The sequence below is a fragment of the Schistocerca cancellata genome, chromosome 4 (assembly GCF_023864275.1).
Source record: "Schistocerca cancellata isolate TAMUIC-IGC-003103 chromosome 4, iqSchCanc2.1, whole genome shotgun sequence".
Taxonomy (NCBI): Eukaryota; Metazoa; Arthropoda; class Insecta; order Orthoptera; family Acrididae; genus Schistocerca; species Schistocerca cancellata.
Genome location: NC_064629.1, coordinates 236,106,019 through 236,115,450, shown reverse-complemented (window position 1 = coordinate 236,115,450; position 9,432 = coordinate 236,106,019).

Genomic DNA, 9,432 nt, shown 5'->3' with positions numbered 1-9,432 from the left:
ATCTGGCGAAACATCAGAGAAAATGCACATTAATATAACTGGACGGTCGTATGTATATGTGGTGTACGTGTGTGTGCTAAGGGTGATTCAGAAATTCTTTTACAAACTTGGCACAACCGTTAGTTTCACCTAAACAAGAAAAAAGGTCGTAATAAACATACGCCTGAAAATCCTTTATTTTCGAGTTATTGATGAAAGATTAAGTTCCACAGCTCTCGAGGTACAATCTAACAATTTAAATGTAGCTATTCAAAGACGGCTTTCACTCATTGTATGCACTGTAACCTACTGTCTGATATAAAATCGACATCGAGCCCAGTAGAGATGGGGCTGTCTGGTAGGACCATACGTTCAACTAACATGTCTTGCAAGTCTACAGGAACTTTACTCGGAAAAATCTCCAAGTCTTACTTGAAGATGTTACCCTGCAAAAACGATGCAATACTGTTTGTGGTTTATGCATGATGGACCTTCAGCGCATTCTCATCTCACTGTTCGATATACGCTATGTGCTAAATGATCTGATCAAAAGTATGCAGATACCTGTTAGTGGACACCGACAAGAGCTCGAGCTTAGCTGGAACAATTTCAGCGAGGTGTCTGAATATCTGTGGATGAATGGCAGCCTATTATTCCTCAAGAGTTGAAACCACAGAGGCAGAGATGTTAGACGCTAGGGCTAGGATAGAAATCAACGTCGTAACTCAACCCAAAGGTGTTCCATTGTGTTTAGGCTGGTAGTATGGGAAGGCCAGTCCATTTTAGAAATGTTATTGTACACGAAGTATTGCCTCACAGATGCTACTTTATGACAGAGTACACTTTGTGAGGTAACGGGCGAAAATTACAGCTATACCATAACACAACCTCCTCCATACTTCACTGTCGGCACTACACACGATGGCAGGTAAAGTTTCCCGGACATTCTACAAGCCCAAACACTTCCATCGGATTGCAACAAACTACAGTGTGATTCATGACTCCAGATCACTCGTTTCCGGTCATACAGTGTCCAGTGGCGTCGCCCTTTACACCACCTCAAGCATCGCTTAGCACTGACTACAGAAATGTGTGGATATGAGAAGCTCCTCGATCACTAATCTATTCTTCTTAATTCTCTATGCACAGTCATTGTGCTAGTTGTACAGCTGGTAGCACTTTGAATCTTACGAGTGGTTCGTTTCACTGATTTCACGCGATTTTTTACAGGCACCCTCCACAATGCTCGAGGGTCCTCGCCTGTCAGTACAAGATATCTGCCTCGTCTTGATTTAGCTGTAATTGTTCCTTCGTGTTTGCACTTCACCGTCACATTACTAACAGTCGAATAGGGCACCCTTAGAGGGTTTGAAATGCCCATGATGGATTTTTTACTCAGGCGTCATCCAGTGACTAGTCCACATTCGAAGTCACTGAGCTTTCGTGAGTGACCCATTCTGCTGTTACCGCTTCTCTACTGGCAACATAACTTTTTACTGGCGGGTTCGCCTCTCGCGACATCTAGCGGTTGTTGTTGTTGTGGTCTTCATTCGAGAGACTGGTTTGATGCAGCTCTCCATGCTACTCTATCCTGTGCAAGCGTCTTCATCTCCCAGTACCTACTGCGGTCTACATCCTTCTGAATCTGTTTAGTGTATTCATCTCTTGGTCTCCCTCTACGATTTTTACCCTCCGCGCTGCCCTCCAATACTAAATTGGTGATCCCCTGATGCCTCAGAATATGTCCTTCTTCTAGTCAAGTTGTGCCACAAATTTCTCTTCTCCCCAATTCTATTCAATACCTCCTCATAGGGCGTCTCGATGCTTTTGATCAGGTAGTGCATTTGTCGTTGCAGATGGATAAGTAGAGGGAGAACAGTTCCGTAACTTGCACGTTCAGTCCACCTCAAGCCTTTAGATTTTTATCTCTGGGGCTCTTAAGCAATTGGTTTATTTAGTAGGCAGTCCGCATGCAGAAACTGTTCCTCGACGCGTCGTGTAAGCCTACGGAAATTTTCGACACCGTCAGAGAGTATCTGAAAGGATGTGACAGTGCGTCATTCGATGAGCGCAAGTGTGTGGAAGCAACAGGAGAAGACTTTGAACATTTATTGTGTGTTTATGAGCTGATGACACTTTCATTCAGACAATGTGTAACTCATGTGTTGAACATAAAGTTTCATTAATAAATGGTTCAAATGGCTCTGAGCACTATGGGACTTAACTTCTGAGGTCATCAGACCCCTAGAACTTAGAACTACTTAAACCTAACTAACCTAAGAACATCACACACATCCATGCCCGAGGCAGGATTCGAACCTGCGGCCGTAGCGGTTGCGTGGTTCCAGACTGAAGCGCCTAGAACCGCTCGGCCACAGAGGCCGGCCCGATTTGAACCCGCTACACTTTTTGGCTGGGGACATTTAAAAGCTTTGGGGTATTCAGACAATGTTCACAATGTCTATGAACCCCGGAACACATTGTGGTTGCTTGTCAGCGCATTCAGAAGGCGCCTGGGATTTTTGAAGGCGTACTGCCTTCGACGAGGAGACGTGGTGAAGCTTGCCTTCACGTGAATGGTGGCCACGTCGAAAACGTATTGTAATATGTTTGTCCTCAAGCAACTGGAAATGTAGTACAAAGTTAAAGTACGCGAGACAGTACGATTCTTGCGGACAAAACATCTAAATTGTTCACAAATGCACCTTGAAATTCCGGCAGTATATGGACCAAATGCATTGTAGCGTCTAGCTTTGATGAAATGGAGCCAACAAATCGATCCAGGCCGTACTGACGTGGGTGACCCTGATCGGGAAGTTCAGATCACTCACCATGTGATTACCGTTTTTTGGGGGAGCTGAAAGTACATATACATATACATATGAATCTATATACATACTGCGTCAGCCACTGTACGGCTGGCGGAGGGTATCCTGTTCCACAACTTGGTTCAAATGGCTCTGAGCACTATGGTACTTAACTTCTCAGGTCATCAGTCCCCTAGACCTTAGAACTACTTAAACCTAACTAACCTAAGGACATCACACACATCCATGCCCGAGGCAGGATTCGAACCTGCGACCGTAGCGGTCGCGCGGGGTTCAGACTGTAGCGCCTAGAACCACACGGCCACTCCGGCCGGCCTGTACCACAACTAGTTGTTTCCTTCACTGTTCCACTCGCAGATGGAGCGACGGAGAAAACGCCTGTCTGTATGATACTGTATGAGCCCAAATTTGTTGTATCTTCGCAGTCCTACGCGAAGTGTGTGTTGGATCGTTCAGAAGTCAGCTTCAAATGCCGGTTCTCTAAACTTTCTCAGTAGTGTTCTTGTCTTCTTCCCTAAAGGGAGTTGAGCTCTCGAAGCATATCCGTAACACTTGCATGCTGATCGAAACTACCAGTAAAAAACCTAGCAGCCCGCCGTTGAATTGTTCGATGTCTTCCTCTAATTTGAACTGGTACAGTTCCCAAACAATCGGGCATGCACCATTCCTTCCTTTATGAACCATGGACCTTGCCGTTGGTGGGGAGGCTTGCGTGCCTCAGCGATACAGACAGCCGTCCGTAGGTGCAACCACAACGGAGTGGTATCTGTTGAGAAGCCAGACAAACGTGTGGTTCCTGAAGAGGGGCAGCAGCCTTTTCAGTAGTTGCAGGGGCAACAGTCTGGATGATTGACTGATCTGGCCTTGTAACATAACCAAAACGGCCTTGCTGTGCCGGTACTGCGAACGGCTGAAAGCAAGGGGAAACTACGGCCGTAATTTTTCCCGAGGGCATGCAGCTTTACTGTATGGTTAAATGATGATGGCGTCCTCTTGGGTAAAATATTCCGGAAGTAAAACAGAAGGGAGACGAAAATTTAATAGTCATGGGTGTCTCGAATTCGGTAGTAGGAAAACGGAGAGAAGGAAACGTAGTAGGTGAATATGGATTGGGGGGAAGAAATGAGAGAGGAAGCCGCCTGGTAGAATTTTGCACAGAGCACAACTTAATCATAGCTAACACTTGGTTCAAGAATCATAAAAGAAGGTTGTATACATGGAAGAAGCCTGGAGATACTGACAGGTTTCAGATAGATTATACAATGGTAAGACAGAGATTTAGGAACCAGGTTTTAAATTGTAAGACATTTCCAGGGGCAGATGTGGACTCTGACCACAATCTATTGTTTACGAACTGTAGATTAAAACTGAAGAAAATGCAAAAAGGTGGGAATTTAAGGAGATGGGACCTGGATAAACTGAAAGAACCAGAGGTTGTACAGAGTTTCAAGGAGAGCATAAGGCAACAATTGACAGGAATGGGGAAAAGAAATATAGTAGAAGAAGAATGGGTAGCTTTGAGGGATGAAGTAGTGAAGGCAGCAGAGGATAAAGTAGGTAAAAAGATGAGGGCTGCTAGAAATCATGGGGTAACAGAAGAAATATTGAACTTAATTGATTAAAGGAGAAAATATAAAAATGCAGTAAATGAAGCAGGCAAAAAGAAATACAAACGTCTCAAAAATGAGATCGACAGGAAGTGCAAAATGGCTAAGCAGGGATGGCTAGAGGACAAATGTAAGGATGTAGAGGCTTGTCTCACCAGGGGTAAGATAGATACTGCCTACAGGAAAATTAAAGAGACCTTTGGAGAAAAGAGAACGGCTTGTATGAATATCAAGAGCTCAGATGGAAACCCAGTTCTAAGCAAAGAAGAGAAAGCAGAAAGGTGGAAGGAGTATATAGAGGGTCTATACAAGGGCGATGTATTTGAGGACAATATTATGGAAATGGAAGAGGATGTAGATGAAGATGAAATGGGAGATATGATACTGCGTGAAGAGTTTGACAGAGCACTGAAAGACCTGAGTCGAAACAAGGTCCCGAGAGTAGACAACATTCCATTAGAACTACTGACAGCCTTGGGAGAGCCAGTCCTGACAAAACTCTACCATCTGGTGAGCAAGATATATGAGACAGGCGAAATACCCTCAGACTTCAAGAAGAATATAATAATTACAATCCCAAAGAAAGCAGGTGTTGACAGATGTGAAAATTACCGACCAATCAGTTTAATAAGTCACGGCTGCAAAATACTAACACGAATTCTTTACAGACGAATGGAAAAACTAGTAGAAGCCGACCTCGGGGAAGATCAGTTTGGATTCCGTAGAAATATTGGTACACGTGAGGAAATACTGACCCTACGACTTATCTTAGAAGCTAGATTAAGGAAAGGCAAACCTACGTTTCTAGCATTTGTAGACTTAGAGAAAGCTTTTGACAATGTTGACTGGAATACTTTCTTTCAAATTCTGAAGGTGGCAGGGGTAAAATACAGGGAGCGAAAGGCTATTTACAATTTGTACAGAAACCAGATGGCAGTTATAAGAGTCGAGGGACACGAAAGGGAAGCAGTGGATGGAAGGGAGTGAGTTGTAGCCTCTCCCCGATGTTATTCAATCTGTATATTGCGCAAACAGTGAAGGAACAAAAGAAAAATTCGGAGTAGGTATTAAAATCCATGGAGAAGGAATAAAAACTTTGAGGTTTGCTGATGACATTGTAATTCTGTCAGAGACAGCAAAGGACTTGGAAGAGCAGTTGAACGGAATGGATAGTGCCTTGAAGGGAGGATATAAGATGAACATCAACAAAAGCAAAACGAGGATAATGAAATTTAGTCGAATTAAGCTGGGTGATGCTGAGGGAATTAGATTAGGAAATGAGACACTTAAAGTAGTAAAGGAGTTTTGCTATTTGGGGAGCAAAATAACTGATGATGGTCGAAGTAGAGAGGATATAAAATGTAGACTGGCAATGGCAAGGAAAGCGTTTCTGAAGAAGAGAAATTTATTAACATGGAGTATAGATTTAAGTGTCAGGAAGTCGTTTCTGAAAGTATTTGTATGAAGTGTAGCCATGTATGGAAGTGAAACATGGACGATAATTAGTTTGGACAAGAAGAGAATAGAGGCTTTTGAAATGTGGTGCTACAGAAGAATGCTGAAGATTAGATGGGTAGATCACATAACTAATGAGGAGGTGTTGAACAGGATTGGGGAGAAGAGAAATTTGTGGCACAACTTGACTGGAAGAAGGGATCGGTTGGTGGGACATGTTCTGAGGCATCAAGGGATCACCAATTTAGTATTGGAGGGCAGCGTGGAGGGTAAAAATCGTAGAGGGAGACCAAGAGATGAATACACTAAGCAGGTTCAGAAGGATGTAGGTTGCAGTAGTTACTAGGAGATGAAGAAGCTTGCACGGGATAGAGTAGCATGGAGAGCTGCATCAAACCAGTCTCAGGACTAAAGACCACCACAACAACAACAACAACAACAACTGCGTAATTGTTGTGCTGTAGAATTAATTTAGTTATTTCTTGTAAGTCAGTGCAGATTGCTACTCTACGTTTGGTTTGAAGTACTCGCGCAGGCGTCAGTCGCAACCTGCAGCAATGACAATGTTACGTAGCAGTTTATACTCTGAATATTGTTTTTGGAACTCCACGCAAATTTTGGGCGCGAGTAAATGCAGCCGGCCGGTGTGGCCTTGCGGTTCTAGACGCTTCAGTCTGGAACCGCGTGACCGCTACGGTCGCAGGTTAGAATCCTGCCTCGGTCATGGATGTGTGAGATGTCCTTAGGTTAGTTAGGTTTAAGTAGTCCTAAGTTCTAGGGGACTGATGACCACAGATGTTAAGTCCCATAGTGCTGAGAGCCATTTGAACCATTTTTTTGTGTAAATGCATCTTAAATATACGTAGCGTGACGTAATCTCAGTACGCAGGCAAAAAGTTATTTGTCATTAATGGATATTTTACGCTCTATTTCAACAAATGACAACGTAACCTGAAAATGACGCAGCGATAATATAAAATATGAAATGATTTCTTTTCCAAGCAAATTAATGTTACACAGAAAGGAAGAATGGTACTACACCTGCGTATTATTGAAATAATGCAAAGAATTTCTTTAACTTTATCTCTTTAAGAATTGAGTAACTTTTTATCCTTTGAATTAAATGAAAATATTTTAAACCAGAGGTGAAGCCTCACCTAAGCCTTGCGGTGTTAAATCTCTGAATACTCGTAAGTTTCATAAACAGAAATATTAGCTAACTTTAATGCTGAAAACCGATTGTAAAAATTGATAAAATCACTTAGGATTATTTTACTTTGCGAGTGAAGGTCCTAAACACTAAAATATTCTTTAGTACACGTAATGGCGGACTCTGCGCCACTGAAACATTCGAAGTCAGATAGGCAATCGACAGCAATATTATTATCTTTAAATAACTTCCACGTGGAGGGAGAAGTAGTTTTGAAAGGAAACATAAGATACTTTCAGTTAACAATATACTGTAGCTTTAAAGCTCATACAATTGATCAGGCAGCGAGTTATACATACATCGACCCACAGGCGAGAGAGAACAAACAGGCGAAAAACAGAGAACAAACAGGGGCGAGCAACATGACTCTTGTGTATATATACTACACTTCCAGTTCCATGCTTTCACGGAACATATTGAAATATCGGCCAGCCGCTGTGACCGAGCGGTTCTGGCGCTCCAGTCCGGAACCGCTCTGCTGCTACGGCCGAAGGTTCGAATCCTGCCTCGGGCATGGTTGTGTGTGATGTCCTCAGGTTAGTTAAGTTTAAGTAGTTATCAGACTAGGGGACTGATGACCTCAGATGTTAAGTCCCATAGTGCTTAGAGCCATTTGAACCATTTGAAAAAATCTATTTCTTTATCTCTGAGATTAATGGAAAATATTTACAATATTTGTCACAAAGTATTATCAGACTCGACAAAATGACTCGTAATATTACAGGACTTATTTTCTCGGTTTACATTACATTTATATCAGTTGAATAAATCGCGTCATACAGTAGATAGGCTTCCAGATATGTCACTAGCAGTACTCAAGAACAGGTGGCAATATCGTCCTATGTGCGGTCTCCTTCACAGAGAAAGTACAATTTCCTAAAATGCTCCCACTAAACCGAAGTCGACAATTCGCCTTCCCTAGCACAGTCCTCACATGCTCATTCCATCTCATATCGCTTTGCAGAGTTACGCCCAGATATTTAAACGACGTGACTGTGTCAAGCAGTTTGCTGTATACAAACATTACTGATTTGTCTTTCCTACTCATCAGCATTAACTTACATGTTTCTACATTAAAAGCCAGCTGCCCGTCATCACAAAAAATGGTTCAAATGGCTCTAAGCACTATGAGACTTAATATCTGAGGTCATTAGTCCCCTAGATTTAGAGCTACTTAAACCTAACTAACCTAATGACATCACACACATCCATGCCCGAGGCAGTATTCGATCCTGCGACTGTAGCAGCAGCGCGGTTCCGGACTGAAGCGCCTAGAGCCGCTCGGCTACAGCGGCCGGCCCCTCATCACACCAGCTAGAAATTTTGTCTAGATCTTCTACAGTCACATGTCTTCGACATCTTCCTGTACACCACAGCATCATCAGCGAACAACCACAGGTTGCCGACCACCCTGTCTGCTAAATCATTTATGTTTACAGAAAGCAGCAACGGTCCTATCACACTTCCCTGGGGCATTCCTGATGTTACCCCTGTCTCCGATGAACACTCGCCGTCGAGGACAATATACTGGGCTCTAGTACTTAATAAGTCCGGGGGTGTGGGTGGATGGGGGGTGAGTGATGTGTGTGTGTGTGTGTGTGTGTGTGTGTGTGTGTGTGTCTGTGAGGGGGGACAGGGGGGTGGGACGTAGGGGGGAAGGGGGCGTTAAGAGAGCATTCAAAGATGAAGACGTTCCGCAGTGGTTCTCGAATGGTTCCGTGACCAAGGAGGGGATTTCTATCATCGAGGAACTGTGTAACTAGGAGAACGTTCCGCTTTACAGAGACTTCGTGACTACGTTGAAAAATATAAGCGCCGATCAAAATGTTTCCATTTGAGGGCGTTTCTGTAGGGTATACGCGGCGTAACGTGACACCGGTGCGGGTACATAAGCACTGACATGTAGATAAGGCATTAGTGTGGAATTTGTGTCATTCCGAAGTGCGTGCGGTAAATGTGGAAACGCCAAATATGGCGACGGTATTACGAAATGCAGGCTGTCAGGACCACCGTGCTGTTATTCCTTTTTTGGCTGCTGAGGGACAAACACCGGTAGAGATCTATTTGAGAATAAAGAATGTCTGTCGAAAACCACCGATGTGAAATGGTGCACGCTTTTCCGTGCTGGTCGCGATTCTACACAAGACGCCTGTCGATCTGGGAGACCAACCTCAACTGACAGACTCAAATGGGAGACACTCGAGCACCCGCCCTATAGTCCTCATCTCTCACAGGATTTGTCAACGTGGAAAAAGCATTCGACATTGTCAAATGGTGCAAGATCTTCGAAATTTTGAGAAAAATAGAAAGAAGTCATAGGGATAGACGAGTACTATACCCGAAGTGCTAGGAT